At 44.1% G+C, this 13,692-nt stretch overlaps 1 protein-coding gene across 6 annotated transcripts in view; it reads right to left on the reverse strand.

Annotated features, from left to right (window-relative positions):
* IQSEC1 (IQ motif and Sec7 domain ArfGEF 1) overlaps positions 1 to 13,692 on the reverse strand; it is a 1,458,014-nt gene that overhangs the window by 593,751 nt on the left and 850,571 nt on the right. The window lies entirely within an intron of this gene.

Raw genomic sequence — 13,692 nt, forward strand, 5'->3', positions numbered from 1 at the left:
AAAAAAAAAGGGGGGGGGGGGAAAGGGACAGGCGACCGATCCCAACACACCATTAGCTAAAAGAAGCCATTTGCTTAACCAAAGACAAGAATAAAATAACATCTTTTTCAGATTATTACATATACACATATAGCATGCATGTCCCGACGTGCAAACGCACGTCTTTATTCAAGGACAGACAGAGTAAATATATAGCTAAGAAAATATATACAAACAGCAAAAATGAAGTGATGACATAATTATACAATGAATCACAGAAAAATATGGTGTTCAGTTGCGAACACTATACCATGGTACCCTGTTTGGTTGTAATCATAATAATTGAAGATTATCAACAATTTATGAGAGGGGCATGGTCAGGGGGTGTTCCTAGACACTTACTAAAGAGTTAGAGAGGAGAAAAAGAGGGAACATAAAGGAGAACGGGCTCACAGAGAAAGGGGGCAGGTACACCCGGTATCTACTGTGTCCTCCCTGAGGAGAACCCCTTTAAGAAGGGAGCAAAAGGTTTTTACCACACAATAAAGTAATCTTTTTTATATAGTATGCTACGCTTACTGTTTATTGCTGCCTAAAAATCCCGTTGGTGGGGGAATTCGTTTTATTTTTATGAAAATTGATAATGCCTGCATATCATTCTATCCAGATTTCTCTGCGGAATTGCAATGCAAGAGGGCCAAGTTCACCGAAGTAAAAAAGCACCTCCGAAAATATGATGTCGCAATCGCAATGCTATACTCATCCAAGCTCAGAATAGCAGCCAACGGGTAAAGGCAATTCTTTGATAACCCTGCAAATGCATCTCACTGGTTGGATCGTGCGGAGCATACCCTTCAGAAGGCTGCAGCACCCAGGGACTGATCGTGTCCTACTCACTATTTCCTTCCTCTCCACTCCCCTATCTCTTCCTGTAAGGTGGAGAGTTTAGAGATACCTTTGTTTGCAGTATACCTTACCAATGACTCGAACCTGCAAGTCCCTTTGAATCAGGTGAACTGAGACATTGTCGCCCCCCATCCCCCCACAATGGTCCTGCGTGGACAAGACCTACGGAACTGAGCTCCTGCTCTGTTATCAGGATGCAAAAACCCTTTTTCTTTTCCTTTTTTTTTTATTATGCTGAGACTTTTTTTGGTTACTCTATGTTGTGGTTATATTCTCTAACCTGACTCCTACTGGTTGCAGGAGATATGAAGCTTTTGCTCTTATGTCCGCTGGTAACCCCAATAGAGAAATATGGTTTAGGCAAACCCCATCCTATGCTTCCCTGACCCTGCACTGGAAATGCACACCTAATGATTACATTATATGGGGGTGTGGAGGATACTCTGACATATCCATATACCTGTATAGGTTCCTGACAGCTACATACCAACTTGCTAATAGATATCTACTGAATGTACTTTGGTGTCATGGAACGTGAGGGTGCTGGGTGGTGGAGTGAAAAGAGTGGCTTTTTTTAATGATAAAAGCACACAAGCCATCTGTGGCATGTTTACAGGAAACTCACCTACAGGCTGCCACTATATCTACACTTAAAAGCTGAAGCTATCCCACTCAGTTCCACTCCACCCATACAGCCTACTCTAGGGGAGTCAGTACACTTATCTCACGGCACGTATCTTTTCAATTGCTGCAACCCCTGATTGATGACCAGGGAAGGTCCATTTTTTTGCTATGCAAATTGTCAGGTCTGACATGTATTGCTAATATATACATCCCTCCACCCTTCCTCCTTTGATAGTCTGGAATGCTTAGCACAATTTATAGTGCTGCACCCTAACAGTCCGGTTTGGGTGCTGGGTGACTACAATAATGTAATGGATAAACAAATGGACAAATTTAAAGCTGCAACTAGCGGTAGTCCCGCGCAAGGGGGCCCTACCCTCTTTGCTAGATTCGTGGTAGAAATTGGCCTACGATATGTGGTAGGGATCTGAATCCCACGCCTCAATGCTATTCTTGTTATTTGATGTCTTACAAATGTCTATCACGAATTGACTTATGTCTGGGAAACAACCTGGCACACTCACTCACTACTTCTGTGATGTATGCGCCACGTAATATTTCAGACCACTCTCTCCTATGTGCTAAGGTCAATACTGTCCTCAGTCCCAGATGCAGACTATGGAAGGTAAATCCCTTTTGGTTCACAATTTTCCCAGGGCCCAACCCATCCCCCAAAGCCTTGAGAGAGTTTTTAGATTTTAATCAAGGCTCGGCAGAGTCTGCAGTAATCTGGGATGCTTTGACTCCCACTTAATGGGGTTAATTATTAAACAGATCACCTCCATCAAAACCAAAACTAAAGAATGGGAGGACTTAGTGATGAATGAAGCTGCCAGGGTGGAGGAAAGATATATTTCTGACCCCTGTCCTGATTCGGAGCGTAAGTGGCAGGTGGCACAAGTCATCATTACAACTGCAGAAAACAAACATTTCTTTCTTCAGCAAAAATACTTCAATGAAGGGGAAATTACAGGTCATTTACTTGCTGTAATAGCTAGAGCCCAACAGGACACCACACACATTGACTCTATCCAGAACGCAGCAGGTGATACGATTACCAATCAGAATCTTGTCCCTGATGTGTTCTCAGATTTTTTCAAGGATTTATACACTACTAAAGTACACACCACAAAAGAGGAGCTGAACCAATTTCTGGACCAGTGCTCAATCCCGCAATTATCACAACAAGGTCGGACTGACCTCAACACACCGATAACTTTAGAGGAACTCACTTTGGCAGTAGCACAAATGGCGAATAATAAGTCACCGGAGCTGACGGTCTGCCCATGGAAACATATGGGAAATATGGCAAAATCCTATTACCCACCCTACTAGCAATTCGGAATGATGCCCTTCAGGTGGGCAGTTTGCCCGCCTGCACGTATGAGGCTATCATAGTAGTTATTCCAAAGCCCGGTAAAGTGAAAAAGAAATCAGGTAGAATTGGCGCTATACATTTAAATTAATATATTTATTGCCACTAATCCTCAACTTGTTAGCACTATAAAATTGCTATCGTTGTTATACAAATTGTTAAGATATTAGTGTCCATACCCTTTTGCAGGGACCTCTTGCTGAAAAAATATATATGTGTATATATAATAGTGATGATTAACCACTTCGCTCCCGCCCTATAGCTGAAAGACGGCTACAGAGTGGACACTATCTGCCGGGAGGCCGTCCCTGGACGTCCTCCTGTTTACTTCCGCAATGTGCACTCCCGGGAGCGCGCATCGGGGAAGTTCTGTGCTGACCGTGTCCCTTGGACACAGCCAGTCACAGATCGCTGTAAACGGCCAATCACAGCGGCCGTTTACAGCGCGATCGGCCTATCCAATGAGAGATGATCTCATATGTAAACATTGTGTGAGAAGGGAGAGATGAACGACCGTAAGTGAAAAAAAAAAGTGCCATCCACCCCAGTGCCATCCTCCCCCAGTGCCATCCGCCCCAGTACCATCCACCCCCAGTGCCATCCACCCCCAGTGCCATCCACCCCCAGTGCCATCCACCCCCAGTGCTACCTGTCCCCAGTGCCACATGTCCCCAGTGCCACCTGTTAGTGCTATCTGTCCCCAGTGCCATTTGTCCCCAGTGCCATCTGTCATCAGTGCCACGTATAAGTGCCATCTGGCATCAGTGCCACGTGTCATCAGTGCCATCTGTCATCAGTGCCACATATTAGTGCCATATGTCATCAGTGCCACGTATCAGTGCCATATGTCATCAGTGCCATCTGTTGTCAGTGTCACGTGTCATCAATGCCACTTATCAGTGCCATCTGTCATCAGTGTCACGTGTCATCGGTACCACGTATTAGTGCCATCTGTCATTGGTGCCACGTATTAGTGCCATCTGTCATCAGTGGCACGTATTAGTGCCATCTGTCATCAGTGCCACGTGTCATCAGTGCCACGTGTCATTGTCCTGGTGCTCCAGGGCCTTCAAAAGTGTAATAGGTAGTCAACAAGTTAGATGTGTAATTTATGCTCCTAGAACACATGATGGCGCTCCCTGCATGTTGAGCCTCTCTATGTGGCCCGGCTGTGAAAAAGTCCCACACATGTGGTATTGTATTACTCAGGAGGAGTAGCAGAATTTTTTTGGGGGTGTCATTTGTGGTATACACATGCCATGTGAGAAAAATAACCTATTACAATGACAATTTTGTGGAAAAAAATAAAAAATCTTAATTTTGCAAAGAATTGTGGGAAAAAATGACAACATCAAAAAGCTCACCATGCATCTTACTAAATACCTTGGAATGTCTACTTTCCAACAAGGGGTCATTTGGGGGGTATTTGTACTTTCCTGACTTGTTCGGGTCGCAAGAAATGAGATCACCAGTACATCAGATGTGATCAATTTTGTATGGTTCGCACCACAGCTTGTAGACTCTCTAACTTTCACAAAGACCAAATAATATCCACTAATTTGGGTTATTTTTACCAAAGACAAAGACATGTAGCAGTATAAATTGTGGCCAAAATGTATTAAGAAAAATTAATAATTTGCATAATTTTGTCACAGAAGCAAAGAAATATGCGTTTTTTTTTCAAAATTTTCAGTCTTTTTTCATTTATAGCGCAAAAAATAAAAACCCCAGAGGTAATCAAATACCACCAAAAGAAAGCTCTATTTGTGGGGAAAAAAAGGACAAAAAATTCATTTGGGTACAGTGTTGCATGACTGAGTAATTGTCATTCAAAGTGTGAGAGCACTGAAAGCTGAAAATTGGTCTGGGCAGGAAGGGTGTTTAAGTGCCCAGTAAGCAAGTGGTTAAACAGCCCCGAATTGGTGTTTGGAAAAAATTGAGATTACATATAAAATTGTGATACTATTGAAAAATTCTTAAATGTCTTAAGATGTTTTGAGGTACGAGCTGCCTCTACTTGGTATACCCCCCCGAAAACGGGTGGGGCTTATTAGCATGTGAAAAAAAGTCAGGTAGAATTGGCGCTATACCCTTAAATAAAATGTGTGTCAATATGTGGAACTCTATTAATTAATAAAATTATTCCTAATCCGTGCAATTGTTCAAACAGTTATACATCCATACCAATAAAGGTTGTGAAACAATAAAAAAATAAAAATAAAAATTGGTAATATAAACCTAGTGAAAAATACTGAAAGACAAGTCCTTTGTAATATATTAAACAGTTCATAATCCAAATGGTGCCTTGTGCAAATATCCAAAGAAAATCCCGATGCGCTTTGGTGAAAATGAATTATATTGCGCTCACCAGATCTTTACCCCTACTTGGGGAAATCCGCCTTCACAGTGTATAGCCCCTGTGTCGCTCTCTGGCATCTCCCTGGGAATTTGGTTATTCATCCATCCACAGTTTAGATTCTCATTTAAACGCTACATGTAAAACGGAGGAGAATCCATAGTGTAGTATGTCTTTAAGAAAGGTTTATTGAAAACCTTTTTTTAAAGGTTTCTCTATAAGAAATCCTCACACTGCCAGCTGCTGCGGTGTATACAAAAGAGGTCACTTCTCGTTAGCCACGCCAGGTAAGGATCTGTTACAGACCCGTCTCACTTATTAATACAGATGTGAAGTTATTAGCTAGAGTACTGGCCACCAGACTTTCGGGAGTTGTGGCAGACTTGGTACATGCTGACCAGTCTGGTTTCATCCCCACCCGCTCCACGGCATTGAATATTCGTAGATTATTCCTTGACACTCAAATCCCAGCTGACAACTCGAATAATAGAGCTGTCTTTTCCCTCAACTGCCAAAGCTTTTGACAGCGTGGAGTGGAGGTATTGCGTCGTTTTGGATTGAGAGACAAATTCATCTCCTGGGTGCAGTTATTATACGCTGCCCCACAGCAAAAGTGAGGATTAACGACACCCTCTCTGAGGCATTTCCTTTGTTCTGTGGCACGAGGCAGGGGTGCCCATTGTCGCCCCTGTTTGCCCTGGCATTAGAGCCCCTTGCAGGGCTAGGACCTCTCCTAACATCGTGGGCTTCAGGCACGGACAATATGAGGAAAAAATCTTATTGTACACAGATGATACGCTGCTGTACTTCGGAGACACCAGGGAGTCCCTCGGCAGTTATGGCACTGATTGATCAAGTTAAACAGCCGTCTGGCTTTGCCATTAATTGGCATAAATCAGCTCTCTTACCATTAGACCCTTTATTAACCCCCCTACCAGAAGATCTCTCACATATACAAATAGCTACCTCTTTCAAATATCTGGGTATAGTGATGACCAAAGACCCGGGAGATTATATTACACTGAACTTAAAACCGATGCTGCGTAAATTTTAACAAAAACAAGCTAGTTGGAGCAAGCTGCCACCCTCAGTAACTGGGTGCGTAAATCTTATTAAGATGATATGGACACCACAACTATTGTACATCTTACATAATGTGCCAGTCTACATACCACACAATTCAGGGCCCTTATTTGGAAAGGTGATGTGGCACGTAATAAGCTCTACATCTCCCAAAAGATCAAAGAGAATAACAACTGTTTTTGGATTTGGCTTGTAGATTGAAGGCCCTGAAAGGAGTGAAGTTTGCGGGTGACAGGGTGCACAAGATCTCAGCATTGGAACAGGCCCACCTTAGCCCAGGGAAACATTTGAGAATGGGAAAGACTATCAGAGAGCAAGGGATTAAAGAGTACATTAGAAAGGGGGGGGGGGGCATGAGGATGCCAGAGAAAACAGGAACACCAAACCCAGAGTGAGAACAGCATAGGGCCCAAGCAGAGGTCATGGAGGTTGGGATTCGAAAATAATGCAGGAGACCAAATAAGGGAGCACGGATGAGTCGGGAATAGAGAACCCATCTCTATATCCGTCCATTGATTCAGGGGTCGCATACTAGACCAGCATACTACCGCATGGAGGTGGGAAGCCAGGTAGTACTTGTGAATATCTGGAGCACCCATACCTACCTGACCTCTGGGGGAAAAGATGACCGAGCTGGCCACTCTATGAGCCCTGTCTTTCCATACAAAATTAAGAAACCACCTTTTAAGGAGTTTCAATTGTACCATCGGGATAGGAACAGGTAGGGTTTCGAAAAAAAAAATTTTTTGGCATAACAGACATCTTCAACACATTAATCCTGCCTATCCAAGATATCAGGGGGTTCCATCTATTTAGCATGGCTTTGATAGATTTGAACAGGGGAACATAGTTGGCTGAGCAAAGGGTGGAATATGATGGTGTAAGTTGAACCCCTAAATATTTGAGAGAAGAGGTGCACCAGTGGAAGGGATACAAGTTCCTAAGCGAGAGGAGATCTGCAGGAGGGAGATGTAAGGGCAGGGCTTCTATTTGGCACTGTGATACTTTAATTGGCAATTGTGCTATCATGCAACACTGTATGCAAATTTAATTTTTATTAGAGCTGTGGAAATTAAAGATTAATTCCTCGATTAATCGATAATTTTTTTTGATCGGTCAAAATTCTTATGATCAGTACTCACCTCTCCGCCGGCTTCCGGGTCTTCGGAAAGTTCCGCCGGAGATTCAGTGACGACACGGACATCAATGTCACTGGACTCCTCCCCCTTTCCCCAAGTGCTTCCATCTCCATCTGTCCGGTGACATTGAAATTCTAAATTGAACATAACACGCACGAGGGAGGAGCTACGCATGACGTCACCCACTGCTGCCCTATGGAACTAACATGATTGTTGGCTTTACATGCTGTGTTTTTATCATCTTTATGTGAGTAGTTTGTGTTTGAACACAAAAATTTAATCTTATAGTTAAGCGGTGAGATTTTTTCTTTCTACCCATGACCTGGTGTCCTTGCTGAGATCTAAGGAGATGTGAGAGAAGTTTATGGTCTGTGTTAACCCTTTTGATACCCGCTTGCATGACCACAGGGGTCCAAGCCATAAGGTGAGAGTGATTAGTTAGACTGGAGGTGGAGGGATTTTCACGCTACTGTTGGGAAAAAAAATGACTTACGTCAGTGCTAAAGTTTGAATTTAAAACGTATTTGTGTGAACTGTGAAGTTAAGTCATGGATTGTGGAAACTAACTAGTGTTGGGTGATTGTATATAGTGTATACCACATTTACCACTGACTAATGCAGAGTTGCAATGCAAGGAGATCAGCTAAAAGTAGTTGGATCTGTATGTTACATAGTTACATAGTTAGTAAGGTTGAATGAAGACACCAGTCCATCCAGTTCAAAGCAAGCAGTGGCAGTCCTCCTGTCACTTTGTTTTGCTTTACAAAATACCTTTATTTTACCAATGGCACTTGAATGCGACCTCCTTCACATGTTGCCTTTGAGTGTCTACAATTGTCCCTATCCCTGTATATTGCAAACTCACATCAGTCCCTACCCCCAAGGAGCCCACAACCAAGGTTCCCATTCATACGCTAGGGCCAATTTTAGACAGAAGCCAATTAACCTACCTGCATGTCTTTGGAGTGTGGGGAAAAAATTGAGTAAACCCACACAGGCACAGGGAGAACATGCAAACTCCAGGCTGGTAGTGTCATGGTTGGGATTCGAACCAGTGACCCTTCTTACTGCTAGGTGAGTGCGCTAACCACTACACCACTGTGCATTATAATTAATCAAAATTAGTAGATTAATCGATTTAAAAAAAATTAAAAATAGATTAATCGAACACGGAAATTTTAATCAGTAACAGCCCTAATTTTTATCCCACACAATTTTTTGGTGGTATTTGATCACCAATAGATTTTTTATTTATTATACAAAAAAAAATCCAATTAAAAAAAATCAAAAAAATGTAAATGTATTCATACGTGTCAAAATGTATTCTGCTGAACGTCTTTGGTAAAAGAAATTCCAATAAGTGTATATTAATTGGTTTGTCTGAAAGTTACAGCGTCTACAAACTTAGGCATATATATTTGAAAACAAATCAAACTCAATGTATTGATGGCCGATCTCATTTAAACATATAAACATATGAGATCATCTTTCATCGCCGTCTCCCCTCCTCACACAGAGACAGTGTGTGTGGAGGGAGAGATGAACCGGTGCAGCAACTGTGACTGTGAGTACACACAGTAAAACGCACACACACACTCACACACACACAGAAAAAAACACACATGCCCACCTGTCCCCAGTGCCACCTATCAGTGCCATCTGTCCCCAGTGCCATCTGTCCCCAGTGCCACCTGTCCGTGCCATGTGTCCTCAGTGCCACCTGTGCGTGCCATATGTCCCCAGTGCCACCTATCAATGCCACCTGTCCCCAGTGCCATCTAACAGTGTCACCTGTCCCCAGTACCACCTGTCCCCAGTACCACCTGTCCCCAGTACCACCTGTCCCCAGTACCACCTATCCATGCCACCTGTGCCCATTGCCACGTGCCATCCGTCCCTAGTGCCACATGTCCCCAGTGCCACCTGTCCCTAGTGCCATGTGTCCCCAGTGCCACGTGTCAGTGTCACGTGTCACCAGTGCCACCTGTCAGTGTCACGTGTCATCAGTGCCACGTATTGGTGCCATCTGTCAGTGTCACGTGTCATCTGTGCCACGTATAGGTGCCATCTGTCAGTGCCACATGTCAGTGCCATCTCTCATCAGTGCCACATCAGTGTCATGTGTCATCAGTGCCACATATTAGTTCCATCTGTCATCTGTGTCAAGTGTCATCAGTGCCATCTGTCATCAGTGTCACGTGCCATCTGTGCCACGTATCAGTGCATCTGCCATCAGTGCCACATCCCATTGTCCTGGTGCTCCAGGGCCTTCAAAAGTGTAATAGGTAGTCAACAAGTTAGATGTGTAATCTATGCTCATAGAACACGTGACGCTCTCCCTGCATGCTGGGCCTCTCTAAGTGGCCAGGCTGTCAAAAAGTCCCACACATGTGATATCGTAATAGTCAGAAGGAGCAGCAGAATGTATTTCGGAGCATTATTTGTGGTATACACATGCCACGTGAGAGAAATAACCTATTACAATGACAATTTTGTGGGGAAAAAAATAAAAAACAAAAAAATCTTCATTTTGCAAAGAATTGTGGGAAAAAAATTACAACACCAAAAACCTCATAGTGAATACCTCTTACTAAATACCTTGGAATGTCTACTTTCCAAAAAGGGGTCATTTGGGGGGTAAAGTGGTTAAATAAAATGTGTTTCTTGATGTGCATATTTATTTACATACAGCAACCAGCGCAGTGCAGCGTTATCATATGACTGATGTGGCGGTGATCAGGGACACTGAATTGACACTATGGTAAAAAAATAAAAAGTATGATTTTTTTTAATTAAAATTTTTAAATATTTTTTCTTTAACATTCTTTTTTTTTACATACTTTAATCAGAGTAGTTCAGTATCACCAAAGTAGCACTGTACTATGCGGCGGGGGGGGGGGGGGGGGGGTAATCTGTTTTTTGGTTTTTTTTTTCTTTGATTATTTTAACATCAATGCTATCAACTCCTATGGGTTGGCATGGGTTACATTCATGACAGCGGTGATTACTAGTGATCTGTGATTGGCTACAGCTAATCACATGGTACAGGGTGCTATGATCAGCCCATATACCACGTGATAGCTGTGGACCAATCACAATTAATTCATAACAGCTTTGTTTACATTGTGATCACACAATCCCCTGGCCGCCAAAGACAGCCGGGTACTGAAATCTGTATTCTAAACTGCAGCAGGTACATGTACCTGATTGTGCCCACTTGTGCTGCCCTGCTGCAGTCTATGTACTGTGGCGAGTCGGCAAGTGGTTAATAATAGCAAGCAATGCCAAGCTGCGGTTTCCAAAGCAAGCAAAACCCTTTCTTGTATTAAAGGAGGTATGGACTGCAGAGAGAAAGCCCAATTTGCCCCTGTACAAATCCTTAGATTTCAACTGGAATATGCAGTTTAGTTTTGGGCACCAGTTCAGAAAAAGGATATTGGGGAACTGGAGAAAGAGCAAAAAAAAATGAATACAAACTGATGAGATGCACAAAAGAGCTCAGTTCTTTGCAAAGCTTCTTTTATGTGAAATCCCTGCCAGTCCCTCTGCTATCCTAGTGAAAACTGACCACACTAAGCAGGAGAGCACAACATGGTCAGTTTTCTAGCTGTGTTGAAAACTCAGTGTACTCTCCTCCAATGATCAGACTTGTCCTGTCCTGACCTGACACCCCCCCCCACCCCCCCCCCCCCCGCTTCACAGCCATTCACTGTTAAGCTCAGTATGCTCCTGCTTCTCCTCCCCCAGCCCTTATGCAGCTGAGTAATACAAGTGAAGGTGCAGGGAACTAGAGCAGCATATCCCACAGTGTAGTGCAGACATAAAAATGTATTAAGCATAGTAATCTAGGAATAAACAGAAATTAACATAACAATAGTCCATGATCATTAATTCTGTTTTAACAGTCCAAGGACCATGAGGGGAAGGTAGTGGAGGGTCTAACACACAGGGCTGCTGTCAAGTGGGAACAGAAACCGTGTAGGTATAAGGAGAGAGGTGCCTCTGGGTGCAGATGTATGACAAGTGTTAATACACACTTAACACAGGCAACTCACATTTGTGAAGTCATAATCACGTATGTAAAGTCCCAACAAAGGGGAGGTAGAGATTGGGTCATCAGTTGGCAGTCCAATCTGGCAGAGGAAAAAGCAATGGGCTTGCTACAGCAACAGTGAAAAGGCAGGCAGCGGTCGAGACAGCTCAAACAAGGCATGGAGTGAGGTTGGTATAAGGAGCGGATGGATGATGTCACTGGAAAGTGACTCATTGCTTCAGCGTGCGCTGTCGGGAAATATTCCATTCGCTGGTGTCACTGCCTGATATTTGCCATGCAGTACTGTGGTCCACCAACAGGTGTCTCCTGGCAGTCTGGAACTGCCAGGGGAGCTTTTCCCTGTTGATAGTAGTATGTCATCTTTGGGCTGCAGTACTGGCATCCACCAGCAGATGGATCCTGGCAGTGTGGAGCAGTCAGCACCTCTTTGAATCAGGTGTTAAGTGAGACCATTTACAGGCATATAAATACCCGGCAAACACTCACACGTTTGCCTTGGTATTGTCCTTGTGCCCTCACCTGCTGCTGTGTGATCTGATCCCGATTTCTGAACCTGTTCCTGTGTACTGAACTTGTGGCCTGTGTTTCTGATCCTGTTTCCCTGTCCTGGTCCCTACCGTCCCACCTGTTCCTGTCATCCCTGTGCTGCAGTCTGATCTGTCCATCCTCTCCCTGACCAGTGTTCCTTCCCCCATTTGCTGATCTCCCCATGATGTCTCCTCTCTGAGTCTGGAACTGCCCTTTTGTTTATTTGCTGATCCTCTGTGCATGACCCTGGCCTGGCTATTGTTTATGATCCTGGTATTTCCCATTTGTACATATCTGTTGTTATTTGGGGGTCTCTGTCTGTTGGTTGGTCTATTGCACTGTGTAGTTGTATTTATATTATTTACCTTAATAAATCTTCATATTTCACTTATACTCGTTTGGGTTTCCTCTCTTGCAGCCCACACAGTTCTGGTCTTATCTGATACATCACAGAATACCAAAGCCATCCCTGACCAGAAGTGGCTACACAGAGGAACCATCTTGGTTCAGGTTGCTTACTGAAATGAATTGAATTGAGGTGATTAGTTATTATGCTCTGCTGGCGTCTGAGAGTAGTGAATGTCTCTGCCAGACCCTGAAAGAGTGGACCAGTGATCAGCTGTTGGAAACCATTCGTTTAGCTCACTCCTGGGTTGATCAGGGCTGTATGCTGTTTGGGGATGTTCAGCCATAAATTCAAATCTGCACAGAGCTAGCCCTGCATCCCAGAGGGCCAGGATGATTTTTCTGCCCCTTTCTGTATTAATCAGGGCACATCACTGGTATGGCTTCTGGAAGATGATTCCCCTTACTTTTTTGAGCATTGCACAGCCTGTTCCCAACAGATGATAATAGAATGTGTTGATTCTGTATAATCCCTTGTCAGACAGGCAGTATGTAACCTGCAGTTTGTGCAACCATTACTTTTAGCATGGCCTGGTATTTTGCAATCAGCCACAGCCAGCCCACAACAAACCATTTCTGCTACCAAACACCTGCCTGCCCAAGAGTCTTTTCCTCCATCACCTATGGCAACCTCAGTTTCAGCACAATATACTCTACTCTCCACCATATATCATATCAATACCCTGTTTCTTCCTGCTGCACATACCCTGCCTTTAATCCACCTGCCTCTTTCCTGCTGCCTACTATCCCTCAAGATCTTTCCCCAGCCACTGTTGCCTCTTCCCTGCCATATTCCAACCCTTCTCTCCAGTCTGTTTCATCCCCTACCTATAGATCTGCAGCTACCTAGAGGACTTCAGTAGCTAAATCTAAAAAGAGATGGAAGTTCTTTCCTACCCATCCTGCCAGTAACACAACCTGCCTCCACATCAATCAACCTGCTCCAGTCTGCTCGTATGCCAGCTGAACCTGATAAACCACCTGATTCTGCCAAACCTCTGACTGTTATCCAGCCTGTGTCTCCACCTGAAGTTCCTGTGCCCCAGTCTGATGTGCCTGCTGTCCAGCCTGACGTCCCAGTGCCTGCTGTCCAGCCTGACGTCCCAGTGTCTGCTGTCCAGCCTGACGTCCCAGTGCCTGCTCTCCAGCCTGACGTCCCAGTGCCTGCTGTCCAGCCTGACGTCCCAGTGCCTGCTGTCCAGCCTGACGTCCCAGCCTTCCAGCCGGACGTCCCAGCCTGACG

This window comes from Lithobates pipiens, unplaced genomic scaffold (assembly GCF_037356315.1).
Source record: "Lithobates pipiens isolate NorthernLeopardFrog02 unplaced genomic scaffold, aLitPip1_a1.2 Scaffold_23, whole genome shotgun sequence".
Lineage (NCBI taxonomy): Eukaryota > Metazoa > Chordata > Amphibia > Anura > Ranidae > Lithobates > Lithobates pipiens.